Source organism: Erithacus rubecula (assembly GCF_903797595.1).
Source record: "Erithacus rubecula genome assembly, chromosome: 2".
NCBI lineage: Eukaryota > Metazoa > Chordata > Aves > Passeriformes > Muscicapidae > Erithacus > Erithacus rubecula.
The window spans coordinates 105,347,359-105,365,145 of NC_136685.1; the positions used below are offsets into that span (position 1 = coordinate 105,347,359).

Genomic DNA, 17,787 nt, shown 5'->3' on the forward strand with positions numbered 1-17,787 from the left:
TTAATTATACAGTTCCTCAAATGATGGAAACCATTTCTGAAATATTTGTTGATGCAGCAGTCTTTGAGACCCAACAGGGATGTTGGGTTGGTTTGGGCACAGCAGGCTGAAATGGCAATCAGTTGGCCCAGGAATAACCCACTTATAGAAAAATGGATAATGCAATTAGGGGTTATGTCACAATGAACAGGGGGACAAAATTAACCTTTGTGCCTTGGACTTGAGGCACTCGAGTGCCTGAAGTATAGCAGGAGTCAGTCACTGGGGAGATAAGCAGCCCTGAGCAGCAATGTGCTCTGCAGGGGAGGGGCAGGAATGGTGGGGTACCAGGTCTCGCTCCACTGGGAATGTGCAGGAAGGGGACACTTTTACCTGTTCTTTCAAGGCTGACACTTCTGTGCTCCTCCCTCCCTTTTAGCCTGTTTCAGCCTTCCCTGTCCCACAATTGGCTCCCTTTGCAGCCTCCTCCATTCCCAGCCTTCCCGAATTACTCTGACATTTCACAGCTCTGGCTGTTATCACTAACGCGATGGAGAAATGCTTTGGTGGTGCATGGCTGGGTCATGCAGGGATGGAAAGGGGGGAGGGATGGGAACTCTATATTCCTGCACAGCCAAGGGCTGGGGTTACTTGTTTGTTAGTTCTCAGCTGGGCCAGGGAGGTCCCAGTGGCGGAGGAGATCCTGGCCATGCCCTTGCTTGGGTGCTTGGCACCATGACCAGGGGTGGCTGTGCCCCGTAGGAAATGCTGAGCGTGAGCAGGACCCAAAGCAGGAAGAGCCAGCCCCAGGACGAGCTGGGGGTGGCACTTCAGCCCCACCACATCCCCTCTCCCCCTGTGATCTGGGGAACGAGGGGGTGGCTGTGGGACACGGGGGGCACGGGCCTTCTGCTCGGCACGTGGGGCACTGCAGCTCTGAGGAATGAGCTCCAGCAGCCTGCGCTGCGCTGTGCCACTTCAAAGCAGGCTCTGGCAGCGAGGAGGGGATTGTCTGGAGGGATTAAACCACACTGGAACCATTTTGGAAAGGGTTTGACTCTTTGATTCTTTGGTATACAAACCTGACATCAAAGCAAAGTCCTGGTGTCTGTCAGATACGTCCTTCATCCCTAGAAAGAGATAAAACAGCCTCCTGTCAGTCAGATAACACGATAATTAGACAGTGTGATAATGCATTTATCCTGGTGCTTACAATCCTTGATCATATATTGCAATTATGTATACAGGCCACAGCAGCCAGTGTCTTAATTATAACCTTGATGGCAAATGATAGGGAGCAAGAGTCTTCCTAAGGGTAGGAAAAAGAGATTTTTAATTCATTTTTAGAGATCCTCACTGAATATATAGAAGGGTTTAATAAAGCCTTTGCCAGCACGTTTGTGACCTGACAAACGTGCTTATAAGGAAGCAGTAGTGCGTGGGCTACTACATTAATACAGGGTACTAATGAGATAGGTACTAAACCAGATAGAAACACACCACTTCAGTTTGATGTTAATCTGCTGCCCAGAAAATTCATAGTGAAATGACTACAATAATTATTATTGAGATTTATTAAGGGTAAGTTTTTGAAGATAAATATCTGACTTAAAGATTTCTTATTCATTTACCCAGAAAGTTCTTGGCTGGCTTGCAAATGTGAGCTACACAAAAGCAAATAGGTGATATTGTCCCTCCTGCAATAAACTGCCTCTGTAGCAGACTGGACAAGGCTCCTGGATCAGGAATCTGATTGCTTATACCCTGCTGAAATATGTTTTTACTGGCATATTATTTAACTGCAATTATATTTTTGAGGTTTTCATGTGTTATGAAGTCCTTGATTAAAATAAATTAAGCAGATGGAGGCAGGGAAGCAGGGATTGGTTGTAAAAGTTGTCAGTTTTAGAATTCATAATTCTAGTGCTTGAGTTTTATCAATTTTCTACTACTTGGTGTTTAGTGTCATGAAAATCCCACTGAGGGGTGCATGTCTGGCTGCTGGTCCAGCCCTGATCCTCCTCCAAGTTCATTTTTGCTCTCATACAGAATAGTGACCATGTAAGCACACCCCTTGTGAAGGGTCTTGGTGACCATGGCCAGGAGATCACCAGGAATGGAAATGCCAAAGCTTGGGCATCTCTCTGGCTCTCAGGATTGAAGGACAGAAGCACAGAGGAAAGGGAGAAACTTCAAGTGAGCATTTTCCCAGGAGAAAATAGTCTTAGCTTTTAGGAAGTGCTGCAAGGTTATGGACGACAATCAGCCCTTCAAATAGATTGTCCAAAAGAAACACTTGGGAAAAATGGTTACTTTGGGAAAAGCGAAGTGTAGATGTAATCATCTGGTTACAGGAGGTGACTAAACCAATGGTACAGGTGCTAGAACACAGATTTACCTTCAGACACAAGCTGTGAGCAGGACAAGGATAAACCTTTTTGGCTGTGAGCGTGCATTTGCTTAGGAATTACAAGCATGGCAATTGGTATAGATTGTTTCTTGTTCTTCAGAACAGAACTGGGTGTTTATCCAATTCAAATGGTCCCTCAGGGGTTGGGGGTCATTCTCTGCATCTCTTATTCTTTCAGGGCCTCGTCTGTCTCCTTATGCCACTGTAGGTCTTTCCTCTGCAGCTTCCCCTTAGGCCCTCCTCAGCAGAAGTCCTCCAGCTTATCCTTAGTGTCTTAGACACTCATCCTTAGTGTCTGACCAATGTAATTCCTTATTGTCAGCAATCCCAGGTGCATAGCATAGTTGGGGAATGAGGCATTTTTGGCAGCTGAGCCCCTACTGCCCCTGTGCCCAGCCCAGATTCCCAGGAGCTGACTGCTGAAGTAATTTGCTATGGCTGATTGGTGCTACATGGTTAATAAGGCTTGTGCAGAGGAAAACCCCTTTCAGATTGAAAGGCCAGGGCCTGGACCCTTGGGACATTAGGACAATGCCATCAATGGTCCTGTGGTTGTTCTGCAGCAATCCTTTCTTGCTCCCATCTTTGCACCCTAAATCACCAGCCAGTGTGTCTGCAGAATCTCAGAGGAGATAAAGATTCCCATGGAAAATTGCCATGGAAATTCCTCCTCCAAAATTACAGGATTAGTCTGCACTGGAGAACCACATCCATGCAAAGGAAGAAGCCACAAAGCTTTTCTTGCTTCTGCTACTGCTTCACATCCTTTGGGGTTGGTGTGAAGCATTTTCCCTAGGATTTAATCATACTGTTTTAATTCAATATCTGAAAGATACTGGCCTCATTATTTATTCACATAAATTTTCATTTTTAGTAGAGGAAAACTATTTACTTAAAATGGAAAAGAAAAACCTTTTGACCTCAGTGATTCTTTATGTCACAAACCCAAACATGTCTTCATGCTTCTGGGATCCTAGACTAAAATTTTAAAAATCAGCTGAAATGGGACACTTTTCAGAAGTCAAAAAATCAAATGAAACCAACAACAATCAAGAAATATTTCTCTTGTGGGAGAAACTTAAGCAGACATTACAAATTCCTATTCTATGAAAAGTAATTATGGGAATTGCTTAACTAGCTACATGTTTTGGTACATTATTGTTGACTCCTTATAAATATATTAAAGTGTCAAGTGGATTCAACCAACTAATATCACTTTGTATGCCATATATGTGTATATATGTAAATATATATGTGTGTAAATATATATATATGTAAATATGCATACATATACATAAAAGCAACTGGTAAATGCAGTATTTCATGTTATAAATCACTCTTCCAACCATCCCTGCCAATAACACCCAATGCTGAAGATCTTATAGAATATTCCTCTGGCTGTGGGTGTTGCTTTGTGGTCATGGCCCTGTGGGGATGGATTAGCCTTCAAATACCTGGGCTCAGGAGCTGCCAGGAGAGCACCACAGCTTCGGATCTCACAGTGAAGCAAGGGGATATTTATCAGTAGCTTCCATGAGGTTAGGAATTGCCTCATGAATATTTACATGTGGAAAGAGATAAACTGTGCAAATGTATCCAGGACACCCATTTACTGCTCTGGTATCTCCCTTGGTCTGAGATAAACAAAGCTCCAGAAGACAAGCTCTGTTCCTGGTAGAGGACTAAAGAGTGAGAAAACTAACACATGAGAGTGCTGGAAGGAGACTGGAGTAGGTGTTAGGCAGGGGATGCATTTCCATTGCTCCTGGAAGAACGGGAGGAGGAAGAGGTGGCAGCCATTGTGAAGGCAACAGCAGATTTTGTCATGGCTTGAAGCAGCTGCTGGGGGGTATAAGGGCATAGCTCCCAAATGCTGATCTCCAGATAATATAAAAGTAGCAGTAATATGATAATAACAGAGTAAAGCTGGGCAAGTGTTGAATGAGGGGCTGTAATTCCAACCAGGGCTTCCACATGACCTAATTGACAGTAAGAGTCCCGGATGGAGCTGGAATTGTGGTTCTGTAATTCACAGCTGCTGATTGGAGTTTTTAGCATGCATCCCTTCTTTTTTGCTTGTTGGCCACTTAGTAGAGACAAACTCCCACTGTACAATTAACTCCAAGCTGCACAGCACCAGTTGAAAGAAAGCTCCTCTCTTTTACCTGACCCAAAACCAGCCAGACATACCTGGCACCTCGTGGGCCTGTGCAGGACCATTTGCTTTATTCCAAACATGTTACACTGTGGCTCCATGCCTACCCTAATTAGGAATAATTAGCTCAAGCACTGGTGCAGCTGTGCAGCTTCTTGTGTCAGAGCTTCACCACATCCCTTCATTACCTCAGCTTTTGCACTGATGCTCCGCAGTGTCCTGTTTTGCAATGTGGGCTCTTCTGTGCACAGCTGGGGATTTGCTCACCGAAGCCGTTTTGCATTACTTGGTGTTCCTGGGAGGAGAGCACGTAACTCTCTGGCTTTTTGGTCACAGCTTCCCTGTCCTCTGCCTGAGGCTGGAGAAGCTGGAAGGGGCCAATTCCACATCAGAACCATCTGGTGAATCCCGATAAACCATCAGACTGGTTCCTTTATTGTTCCTCCAAGACAGATCACATGTGTTTCTTGGAAGTCACTGTACTTGTATTTCATTGGAGATGAGAAGGATTAAATAAATAGTGGTGGTGGTTTTCTAGCCCTGGTAAGGAGATCTGCAGAGACTTTTCCTTCATCTAGGATCATGTGGCCCTCTCAATTAGGCATATATAGCAATAACCATAAATCATTTGAAAACAGGACCTGTCTCTGGAATGTTACACCTTCCAGTTCCTTTTTGCAGGGTTCAGCCTCTCAGTTGTCCAGGTTTCGCTCAGCACCATGTGAGCGTGTTCCACCAGCCCTGGGGGCCCCTGCAAGTGGAAACACTTTGGTTCCAGTGGCTGTTTTCCCAGAAATACTTTAGGTATTTCCTCTTCTCCCTGCAGTCCTAGACTCCAGATCCTGTCCTATTTTAACTGTGGTGTTTTGGAGCATCTCTACTCCTCTGGATTTCTCTTTCTCACTTGTTGCTCCCTGATGCTACTGTGTTTGAGTGCACAGATTTTTTTTTTTATTAGAACCTCTCTTCAGCAGCATTTCCGACACTACATTTTGAAACACTTTTTCCCAAATTGATCCAAGGCTGAAGGGATAGACATGAAGAAGAACAAAATATTCTCATCAGAAAAACCATCCCAGATTAAGTTTCCAAGTCCCAAGATGCATTTGGGGACTATGCAATACACTTGTATTTTATTGTGTACACATCTTCGGCATGCTGTGATTGATCAGGAAAAGTTCTGCCGGCGCTGTGCAGCCTCAAGATAGTGCCAGGAACATCAGGAGGCTTCACAGTTTAGCAGCAGATACCTTTGGATGGGCATTCAGAGAAGCCAAGAGAAGGAAGTGGGGCAGCAACTTGTGTATTGGAGCCTTAGCTGAAAGTGAGAGCAAGTGGAAGGGAATTGTTCTCTAAAATGAGAGTCAGTGATATCCATCAGCTTCCATGAACTGGTCAGCCCTTCAGCAGGTCCTCAGAAATGGCACTTCAGAATGGGAAAGGACTCCTACTCAGAGCTCTCCAGCTTCTCAGACGTCCTTTTAAATCAGTTTTTTGCTTTAGAAAGGTTCAGTGGCTAAAATCTCCAAATCTACTTTAGGAAAGAACACTAATTGAAAAATATGCCTTATTTAGATTTTGGGTAGATATTTCATATTGCACAGGGCAGGAATGTTGGGATAGGCAACTTTGTTAGGCTACAGAAATGGGAAAGGGAGGTTTGTGTAGGTGATAAAAAGCGAATTTTGAAATGGCATCTCTTGCACATCACTGGGCATACCTCTAAGCAAAGAGGATTCTATCTGAACTTCACATTAACTGGTCATAATCCTCTTTAATGCAGCCAGTCAGACAATGGGGTTACAGCAATGCCAACATGACAAATCAGGGATTTCAGCATTTCTCCAGTTGCTTTTTCCATATTTCTGAGTTTTAAAACAAAATTTATATTTGAATCCCTGTCAAGCAAACATGACAGTAGCACTTAATCACATTTCTAATAATTACCTTAAAAATTATTTCTTTCATTTTCATTTTGTCCTCCAGCCAGGAGAATTGAGTTATAAACCAGCTTAATTCTAATTCTTCTTACTTTGACAAGGGCTAATTAAATTCAACCTCTTTGAATAAGCTGTTAAAAGCCCAGTTAATCAATGTTTGGCTGATACATCCTCATTAAGAAATGTTGGGTTTTGCTGAGAAATAAACCACACTCCTTAAATATACTTTGGGATCTTCATGGGGGCCAGGGTACTTACACAGCACATAGTTCACCTACAGCTGTGTGAAGTGGTTTATTCTGCTGAAAATGTGCTTTGCCTATGACTCTCCTCAAAAAAAAAAGGATTATTGCCCATGGGGCATTGTATTAGCAGGGCTGAGACATCCTGATTCCAAACAGTCATTAAGCAAATCAGAGGTAATTTATACTGTGGTGAAGAAATATTGCAAAGCCTGCCAGCTGTCTGGCCCTTCCAGTATGGCTTCAGACAGGACTTTGAAGGTCGGTTCGGGAGCATTTCTCTTACGCCGTGTTGTTGTTGTGACTCCAGGAGGACAGTCAAGTTTGGGGGCAGGCCCCCATCCAGCAGAAGTTTAAACATCTGCATAGTTTTGAGCATGTGAGCAATCCCATAGGAGTTAACGAGGCTACTTTAAATGCTTAGAATTAGGCATGTGCTTAAGAGCTTTGCTGGACAGGAGCCATGGTAAGAACCAGCCCCAACTGTGACCTAAAATTAAAACTGGAACACTTTAAAGATTAATTAAGGCCTTGTCTACATGGGAAAAATTCTTCATTGTGGCATGAGAAACTTTCTTCTCATGGTGTTTGTGGCCCAACTGGATTCAGACCATTTAAAGTGGAGTCGACTCTTAGGAGGTTTCCTGACCACACTTAGGAGGAGTGGGGAGTTTGGAAATGCACCCAATGTTTGGAAGCAAATCTTTCATTCTCCAGTGCATATGAAATTTGTATGCCTTCACAGTCAGCTTTATGATAGCATCGTCCTTTCAACCCTTGGGAAAATGGCAGAGCCATTCAAGTAGCCAGAAAGCAAATAAACAGACACACTGCACTCCTCCCTTCTTCACCACAACTGTTGAATTCCCTGAGTGCCACAAGCCGGAACCATTGTCCTTTTAAAGCCTAGGGATTTGAGGACTTGGAATCTGTGGGTCTCATTCTCTCTCCCAGAAGACATCTGCTTCAGCACTCCAGAAGGGCTGTGGAGTAGACATGAATGGCACTTTCATCAATGTGCTGTCCCTTTTGTGTTCCTGAAGGGAAGGAGGGGGATTAGTGTGTATGACTGGGCCATGATGGAGTGCTAAACGTGTTTCAGCCCAGCACTCCATGCCTGGGGCACAGCACTGTGCCTGCAAGCCCAGCCAGCAGGGAATGAGGGGCTAACAGAGGCTTGTACCTGTGAGTGATGAAAAGTTGTTGGTTTTGGTCTTGGGTATAAAGGACCTGGACAAATCTGGATGAGAACAATATCTTATGTGCTGGTTTTAGCTCTCCTGCTGTTTTGGTTTTTGGTTTTCTTTCTGTGGGAGGACTAGGCCTGGGTGTGAGTGCCTTTGTAAAAGCTGAAGCCATCTGCTTCCCTGTGGCTCAGACATGGAGCCTTCTCCCTTCCCGTGGGTAGAGGAGCACTGTGTCAGTGCTTTTGGGGAAGTGATACACACATACCACTTAAACATTCAAAGAAAGGCAGAGTTTTAGGGACTCAGCATCCCTTCTGATTTGACTGCACTGAAACTTTGTTTCCTGGAGTCAGGGCTTTATCATCTGTATCACAGCAGAGTTGGGCAAATCTACCAACCACCCTTCACCTCTGGATACCAAGTATTTACTTGCAGGCAGGGCAAGTCATCCTTCAGCTGAAGAAAATTCTCAGTGTGAATTAGAGTCAGGTCTGCTATGGCCTGGGACTGCTCATGGTAGAAAAGAGGTCTCTGGGTAGCTGAAAGTGTATGTGTCTCTATTTCCAATATTTTTATATTCTTTTTTTTTTTTCATTCAACTGCCATTTGGCTCTTAATTGGTATTAAAAAGCCAGCTAGTAAGTAAATAGAAATAATGAAACTCAGGGCTCCTGTGCTGCCTTGCATTTATGAAGTTCAGACCGAGCAGTAATTAATCTCTGCTGGCTTCTATGTGTGTGTAAATCTCCAATCACTTTGTACAAGTCATGTACACTTTTCTCCCTAATAAATGGGTCTCAATTGTGCCATTGAGGCAGGGCCTCCTCAGAGGGTCGGAGGTGGGCCATGGAGCAGTTTGCTGTGAGGCTACAGAGGGATTTCTTCCTGCTCTGCATCCCAGCAGAGGATCACACCTCCAACTTTTACTGCAGACCTCATGGGACTTTCTTCTGTCCCTAGATTTCCTAAAGGCTGGCTGAGGGTTATGTGAGCTCTTAAACACCCCTGTAAGGAGGCAGAAGGTTTTTAAGGCTTCCTTTTCACTGTGCACCCATAGCTCTGCTGCCTGCTCTGAGTTCAGATCAAGCCTTTACACCACCCCCTGCACCTTTTGTCTCACCTTCAGCAGTTTGAAATGGGGAACACCTGAAATCATGCAAAAAAAGACCAGTGTTTTTTCCTGGCATTCATTCCTTTCTGTTCTGACAGTTTGGTTGCATAAAAACTAAGGAGAATCTGTACCCAGGGATACTGAATTTATGGGTATTTAAAAAAAACAACCTGCCTGGCTAATTTTCTTATTTTTCTGTCTCAACTAATCTGTTCCTCAGTGCAGTCAGTGCCTTGTACTGCAGTTCTGTCAATCAATGGACCAGACTCCCAGCATAAGATAATGGAGACACTAAAAAAAAACCCAGGCACCTTGTGGGTTTTTCCTCTATTTCTAGCCTATGTTTGATGGGCTAGAAAGTTGTGTACAAAACACAGCAGGTTGAAAAATGAGATATTCTTTGTTAATGCTGTTGTTGTGATTCTCCTGTAGAAAATGACAGTGTTTCTTTAAAAATTATGAGGTAAGTATTAGTGAAAACCTACAAAACCCACATATTCTCAAATGATGATCCATTTAGGCTGAAACATTGAAGATTTAGAGTTTCTAATGAAATGAAAAATATGTGCACAGATAGGTGAAAGTGGTCACGCTCTGCATATGTTCTTATCTGGTTTAAAAGAAATTATTTTAATCTAATTGTGCTAAGCTTTTCAGGCTGATCAATTAATCAGTTGTCAAATGAGAATTGAAGCCACTGGGTATCTATTTTCATACAGAGTTTCCAGGACATGTAGGAAAGTCTCCCATCCCACATGGGCTAAAAATAATGGAAATCAACATCAAAAGGAGAAAAATGAGTGAGGCAGATTTGTTTATATGAATGGTTACACCCAGCATTTTGAAAAATAAATATCCTGCTGAGACCCAAAAATGAATTAAAAGTTAATTGGAAACAAACAACAACACAAACTAGCATAAATAGCTTCACAGGTATTGAGGATTAAAATCTAAGCCTGTCTGAAAAAGGAAAGGTGGATAAACTGGCTTGGGGGAAATAAAAACCCATGTGAACCTTTTTCTAAAATTCCAGTTCAGCCAAACTCAAATCTTTTAAGGTTCAAAAAGACCTTTTTGCTTTAATTATCACAAGTGTCTCTGTTCCCTGGCTCAGGGTATGACTAAAAGCCATGAGAAGGTTGGTCATGGAAATCTTCAGTTCTTTGTTTGGTGTTAATGCAGTGTTGGTGCCTTTCAGCAACTGCTTATTTTCACATCCCTGCCACTGGCCAGGCAAGTTTCCCCTAAAGAGCAACTTCTCAGTGGGGCAGGTACCCAGCACTGCCTCTCCAGTGGGGATTCAACCCATGGTCACCAAGGCAGAGCAGCTCCAGGGTGAGGAAGGCTGGGAGTGTCAGCATTTAGCAATGCTAAAACAAGGATCTTTTGTCACATGGAAGATGTAAATGGCAGCCAGGTTACAGCCAGGGTCTCACTGCTCAAGGTAGCTCTGCATTCGCTGTGCTGAGGTGTTGATTCACTGCAAGCCACAGCCCAGATGTAGATGCTGCAGGGTCCACCAGGAATGGTGGGAATATTTTACAAACCAGTGAAAGACTTCGGCATCTCTGTCACTGACCTATTTAGCAGAAAAAACCCTCAATATTAAAATGGAATTAAATGGATGTATGTTGACCACAGTTAAGGCAACACCATTTAACCACATGTCTGAAATTAGCTTTTTAATGGGAATTAGATGTTCTCAGTGAGTGGGGAACTTGCTGGAGCACACAAGGATCTTCATTTATGACTGGAGACAGTATCTGTGGTAGTGGCACAGTTGCAGGAGGGTGTGATATGGCTTTAACTTGTTTTCACTTTGGTGTTTTTCCATAGGGGCAGGCAAGAGAGGACTGGTTATAAATACTTCATCAAGTTATTCAGCCTTGTAGTTTCAGAGCTGCTTCTGACTAGATTTTCATTTTCCCATTTTTGGCATTGCCTTGAAATTATTGGATCATTTTAAATGAGAGGGGGGAAAAAGTGTTTCACTCCATGTATCTCTTCTTGTTTCTTTTGACTCTCTGGTGGTATATTTTCAGTTGTTTGGGTCACTGGGTGTTGCTTCTATTTCTTGATTGAATCACTGTAGCTGTTAAGTGTCAGAATGAAAGAAATCAAAGGGATTTAAATATCAACACAAACTTCCAGGAAGGATTTGCCTGACTGTTAAGTGAAAAACATGGCACTCTGGTCATGAAAAAATGAGAAATAAATTCACAGGTATGAGTCATGTTGGAAAGAAAAATTGTGAATTCATCCTGAATATTGCTTGAGGCAAACCTGTGAGTGTGGGTCTCCCTGGCTGCTGTTTAGTTTCCATTAAGGAGATTTGGTTAGATTTTCAGTAGGTGTCAAAAGCAGAAAGTAAACCTTCATCAGGTGAGGATTTTCCCCACATATGCCATAGGAGTGTGGAAAGGCAGGAGAGTAGGGACAGAGTACACCAAAAACCCCACCAAAATCAGTTAGATATGACAACATTGGTGAGTCTGAAACCATATCACACAAACATGAATTCCAGTTTTACTTAGGATTTTGTGTGTTACAGTGAAGTTGTTTTCCACCCTGTATTTGTACTTACAGGTGAGTTTCCAAGACCAACATTTTTAGAGGTGCAAGGACAAATGCAGTGAAGTTTGAGTAGCTTTAAAAACATCTTTGCTTATCAAAGGTTTTGAGTAGGGGGGCTCTGACACAAGCTTTTCAATATTTCATAATTCTGGAAAAAAAATGAACCCTTCACCTTTGCATAAAGGGCTCCATTCAGTTTGCATTCCTGTTTGGTTACCTTATTGGTTCACTTTTGGCCTTGACCTATTTGCACATCACTGGGAACACTCTCCTATAGCTAATGCTACACATCAGGTTTGCAAAAATGACTGCGTTTGAGGCACCCAGTAAATCTTCCAAGCTGCTCAAAGGTCAGGTTGAAAGAAATATCTGAAATAACTCTCCAGAAAAACGAGAAAAGAAGAACTCAGAAGGTAAGGGCAACATAACATTTATTTCTGGCAGCCCCACACTGTTTTGGTGCTCTCTGCAAGGTGTGTCAGAATAGAACATATGAGTATCTTTGAAATGAAGATATAAATTACCATTCCTCTGCTTTTCCTCCCGCCCTCCAGTTGTGTTTTGATTTGCTGTTCTTCTTCTTCTCTCCTTTTTGATCCCCTCCATGCTTTCTTCTTTAACTCTCCCTGCCAAGGGGGAGGCTGCTAAAATTGCCAGTCCATCCTGTATATGCAGCTTTTCCAATTGGTTTTGCACAGAGCCCTGTCCAAAGCCTAATCACAACCCTGGGGGTTTCTTTCCACGCACTTCCATGGGCTTGAGATCAAGTTGAGTAAGGAACATTTTTTTCCAGTATGCATCTTTGAGCTGTCTGCCCCACCTGTTTCCCACCAGACCCTGTCACGGGTATTAAATGTAATTCATGGCTAATTATGGGTATTTACACCTCGACCTCAAAGCCATCTGCTTCCACCTGCAGCGCGGCCGCCACGGGCTCGGGAGGGACACGGGAGCAGCTGTGTTTGTTTGATCTCCTCGCTGCCAGCTCCGTGTGCTCGGGGCTGCAAGGGCGGACGGAAGCTGCTAATAGAGGCAGAACTAAAGAAATACACAGAGCAGCTCAGAGCTCCCAAGTACACAGCCACTGCTGGAAAGAAAAGAGGGAGAACAAGAGGGAAAAGCCCACGGAGGCTGCGGGAACTTCCGTGTAAATACAAACAGAGCCCATGCTGCTGAGTGCTCCCTTTGATTTCCAAAAAGTTGAGAGAACTTGGCCGTAGGTTTGTGCTTCCTCTGGAGGCTGGAATGGCAGCATGACAAGGAGAAGGTGTTCCTGTGGAGACCAAGGCTTTCTGTGTGAGGATAGCCAAGGCCTCCCATGGCTCTGGTTAAGATGGTTTGAGACAGCAAACAAGTGCAAAACAAACAGGAACAGATTTTGTGGGGGATATTTAGTGGGTCTGGAACCAAGAGATTCCTTTCAGGTGCAAAACATGGTGGCTTTGGGGGTTGCTTTGAGCAACCCAAAAGGGCATGAGGATGAAATATGGAAATTGTTGGGAGTTTTTTCCAGGGAGGCAGCAGCTGGGCTTCACATCACAGCCAAAGAGAGGTTAATGGATTCAGTACTAAACACTGTAGCCTTTGCAGAGCATTCAAAGCAACTGTTGCTGAGAGTTTCCACCCCTGTCACTGGCTGTAGGCACCTGGGGCTGCCCAAATCCGGCTTTTGTGAAAGCCAGGCACAGTGGGTAAATAAACCCCTGGGGGTTTGGGGACCATATTTTCAAACCTTGCTCCCCTAAACTGGATTCCTAATCTCTACATTTATAAACTAATTTTGAAAGTAATCTTTCTGAGATCAGACTGTGCTGCAGAAAGTGCTGCAGGCATTCAGGGTGAGCAAAGGGGGACAAAAGAGCACAGGAATGGTCAGACTCTTACCACACCAAAGGTCCAGTCTCCTGGACTCATACAGTGTTTGTAGATGCTCAGAGACCTGACAAATGAAATCAGCCCTCAAGTTCACTATATCATTTTTAGGTCAAATTGGAGAAAACTTTTGGTTATAAAGTACTGTTACACTGCAACCCAAATGGTAATGAAAAGCAGGAATGGGTTCTTCCAATCATTTTTTTTAGTCTCTCATTCACCAAGTGTCACCAAAATGAAGCAGGAGTTGCTCTTTGGGTTACTTCTGCTTCTTTTTCACCAGTTCTCTCCTCTGTCAGTTCACATTTAAATATTCCTAGCAAACCAAAGAAAAAAGCTGGTCATTAAACATGTGAAAGAAAATAGTGAAATATATTGTTGGTTATGCTGATGACTGATGACTGGTTATGACTGATGAGCATCATTCCATTTAAATTAATAGTTTGGATTATTTTGAAATGTGGTTTTTCTCCCTTTTGTTTCTGATTTCAGAACTCTCATATTTATCAAGAGAAATGCAGTGAAAAAAAAATTACTATTTCCTTACATTTTTGCATAGAGAAATGTGTCCAATCGAAGCACGACCATGGTAGTTGAATATCTCAGAGGGATCTAGTGGAAGTATTGTTATCCTCCATATTTTACAGACAGGGAAGTTCAAAGCACTTGCAAATCAGGAACTTGTGGGAAAACCCTGCTGTATTCAACTGCCTGCAGAGTGATGCACCTCAGTTCCCCGAATCAGAGGAACTTTGGGGGCCTCTCTTTTGCTGGAAAACAAGAGGGAAGCAGGTGTCCTTCATGTTCTACCAGAAAATGATGGATTCATGATCTAGTGAGCACAGCCAAAGAACCTTGTCACTCATCCTAGAGCCGGATGGGGGCTCAGAAATACTCAGTTTGTCCTTTCTGCTCAGCAATCTCTGACCAGATCATGTGATGGTCCTCAAGCTGTCTGGCTTGGTGAAGGAAAGCTTCAAATCTCTTCTCTCCATCACTCTTCCTGTGATGTGACTTTCTACAGCCTTGTGTTTCCAAAGCCCTTCTCTGGTCTTTTTTCTCTCAATTACTGACAGGAGGGAAGGGATCAACACAAGAACTCAGCTGAGCAAGGTGTTTCGTGCAGGGCTACAGGTGCTGTTAGCATAACCTGAGATAGCTCTGGGCCTGAAAACCAGATCAAAGTGGAAATGCTGGGAAATACAAATGTACAGTCTGTTTTCTGACAACCTCACCCCACACCAGCCAGCAGCTCTGCAGCCAACACTATCAACACAGAGCAGGAGACACATCCCACACAGACAAGCAGGGTCGGAAATAGCAACCCTTTACCGGGAATGGGTTTTAATAGGAGAGAAAAATTCAGTAACAAGTTGTCGAGGGATTTCAAGGGACTACATTTTCCAGAAGCAGAATTTAACTTGTGGCTCTTTTCTTCTTCAGTTTTTTGGGTTGTTTTCTTTTGTTTGTTTGTTTGTTTGTTTGTTTGTTTAAATAATGTTTTCTCATTGGCTGATTATGATCTTTCCAAAAGGGGAAAAAAGAGGCCCTGCAGCACACTTGGTCTGAAGGGCTCAAATTAGGAGTTATCAAGGATCTCCCTGTAGCCAAGCAGTTAATTCCAGAGGCAGAACAAGAGAGCTTCTGTTACCACACTGTGCTGAACTCCCGCTGCTCTTTCCATGACAGGTGTGGGCTCAATACCTGTTTATCAAGGGTCTTACTTATATAAAAGTAAAAAAGTTCAGGAAACTAAAAAATCTGAGTCACTGTCTGCTGAACTCCCAAATAAAATAGTTTTATTTTCCAACCAACCCAGTTTTCCTTATTTAAGCCCAAGGAAAAGAAAGAAAGTAAAAAAACTTGCTTTGAACCCTCACCTTTGGAGGTGTATCCCCCCCTGGGTGATTCATCTGTTTACCTTAGGACAATTAAATGTGAGTCAGTTTAAATAAACTTTAAAAACCAAAGGAAAAATACGCTAAAAACAGACCTGACCCCACCCCTTCTCCTACTAGGGACAAACTGAGAAATATGAAAAAATGCAAGGCAGATCACATTTTCAGGAAAATCCTAAGGAATCTGGAGTGAAATGGCAAGTCATGGTGAGGGGCAGGAGATGGAAGGTGGAGTCTCTCCAGGATGGACTCTGTGATGTCCCCACACTGCCACCAGCAGCAACTGGCCACCAGTAATAAGCTAATGCAGGGGCCATCAGAGTCATTAACCCCAATGCAATATAGTTAAATGCTTCACCTCTAGGCTACCAGTCAGTGGCTTCAAGGAATTTTGGTTCAGTAATGTCCTGACAGCTTGAAATATTTGGCACTGATAGCAGTGCTGCTGGCTGGGGAAATACAGCAAGGACCCAGGGGTTTGCAGCAGATAAAAATGGAGATAAAATCACCAGAGACTTATTAACTGAGGGAGAGAGGGAAGAGGAAGAACAATCCCCCCTCTTTAAATAAAGCAGTGCTAAATGCTGAATGTCAGGGTTTATGCCTGCAAGAGATGTGGTAGCTGGAGGGTGTAGCTCTGAACAGACCATTAATGGAAAGAATCAAAGCTGCTCTCAAGCCCTTGGAGCAGGATTGCCAGGACTGTTAGCAGGCATGTGTCAACTCAGAGGCTGCCCAAAAAGTGGTGGAATTGCACAAAAATAGCCCTGGCTTTGGGAAATTTTTCACTGACTTTTGGTTTCCAAGTTGCTCAAGTACCTTCAAATCCGACTAAGACCAGAGGAAAAAAAAAAGTGAGTGTAAGGAAAAGCAGGAGATCATCCTACAGCTTATGTAGGGAAGCACCAGCCACTCTGTGAAATTCATCCTGAAGCCCTGAGAAGTGGGGACATGGCTGAGAAGGCAAAGGCTCAAGCAATTCCTCACAGTTATTCTCTGAGCTCAGGCATCCCTCAGTGCCTCTGTCCAAGAGGGACAATCACTCCTCCTCTCCCAGGCATCCAGAGGTGGCAGCAGGGAGAGGTGCCACAGAGATTCAGAGAACATTCTCACCTTTGTCAAAAACACTTTTTTTGGGGGGAGGAGGGGGAGAGACCAGGCTGTTTTCTGCCAGGAGGGTTTAAAAACCATCTCAGAGGTTTATTTCCCCACTACAGTGACCAAGTAACCTCTAATGATATATCAGTTGGCTTAGAGATTATACCTGCTGCACATTTCAGTCCTGGCATTGTTTGTGACATTGTGATGAGTGGTCAGTCTTCCAGTGCCTAGAGGGGCCGCAAAAGAACTGGACAGGGACTTTCTACAAGGGCCAGTGGCTTCAAACCCACAGAGGACAGGTTTAAATCAAGAAGCAATTCTTCCCTGTGAGGGTGGGAAGGCCCTGGCACAGATAGCCCAGAGAAGCTGTGGCTGCCCCTGGATCCCTGGAAGTGTTCAAGGCCAGGTTGGACGGGGCTTGGAGCAATCTGGGATAGTGGAAGGTGTCCCTGCCCATGGCAGGAGAGTTGGATCCAGATGGTCTTCGAGATCCTTCCAATCCATTCCATGATTCTATGTTGCTTTCTTTTCTTTTTTTTATCTTGAGACTCAGGAGGCACACAGACTCTCCTGGCCATGGTCACTACAAGCTGATACTGGAAACTTCAGGCTGCAAGCATGAAATGGAGAAGCAATGGCAATCCACCGGCACTGGCTGAGCTTCTTCCAAAGTGCTTATTCCTCATCTCCTCACAGTGGCCTCATGCTGGAGATGAGCTGTGAGAAAGTAAGGTGAGAGAGGGAGGTGGTGGTAAAGAAACTGTGAAAAATGGAATGGCTCCTCTTTTCCTCAGCAGGCAGGGATGGGATTATCAGTGTCTCTAGCTGCTCCTTCCCCTGCCCGGGGTGAGCAGCCCTGCACCATCTGTTTTGGCACCTGTGTACAAAGATCACCACAGGAGCCAACATCTACAAAACCCAACATCATCCACTTCTTGGATCATTTCATTTCAAGGAGTGCAACCAGGCATCCCTCACAGTGAGCAGGTGTGCTCCTGAGGACCTGGGAACAAGGAAATTCTGGAAATACAAATTTCATGGGGAGGAGGCTGTGCAAAGGCAGGTGTTGCTCCCAAACAAGCTGCATGACTGGAGCTTTGTGAGTGCCAGGGCTCAACACAAACCTGCCAAGCTTTTCTCTGAGCCCACCTTGGGAACTTCTATTGGTTTTAAATAGGACAGAGTATGCACAAAACACAAACCACGGGACCTTGTGAGGTAGAAACGCAGATTTCCTGCCTGGGTCTTCAATGGTGGAGAGTATTTTGGGGGTTATAGAGAAGGCAGGGCTGTCTTATGGGGAGCTGTGCATACTGGA

At 44.0% G+C, this 17,787-nt stretch overlaps 1 long non-coding RNA gene across 1 annotated transcript in view; it reads left to right on the forward strand.

The window, feature by feature from the left end:
* The window catches only part of LOC306797983, a 70,225-nt gene extending 53,028 nt beyond the window's left edge, over window positions 1-17,197 (forward strand). Inside the window, exon 3 of the long non-coding RNA XR_013773254.1 lies at window positions 17,017-17,197. This is a non-coding gene — a long non-coding RNA (uncharacterized lncRNA). The remainder of the gene's footprint in view (window positions 1-17,016) is intronic.
* The last annotated feature ends 590 nt before the right edge of the window (window positions 17,198-17,787 follow it).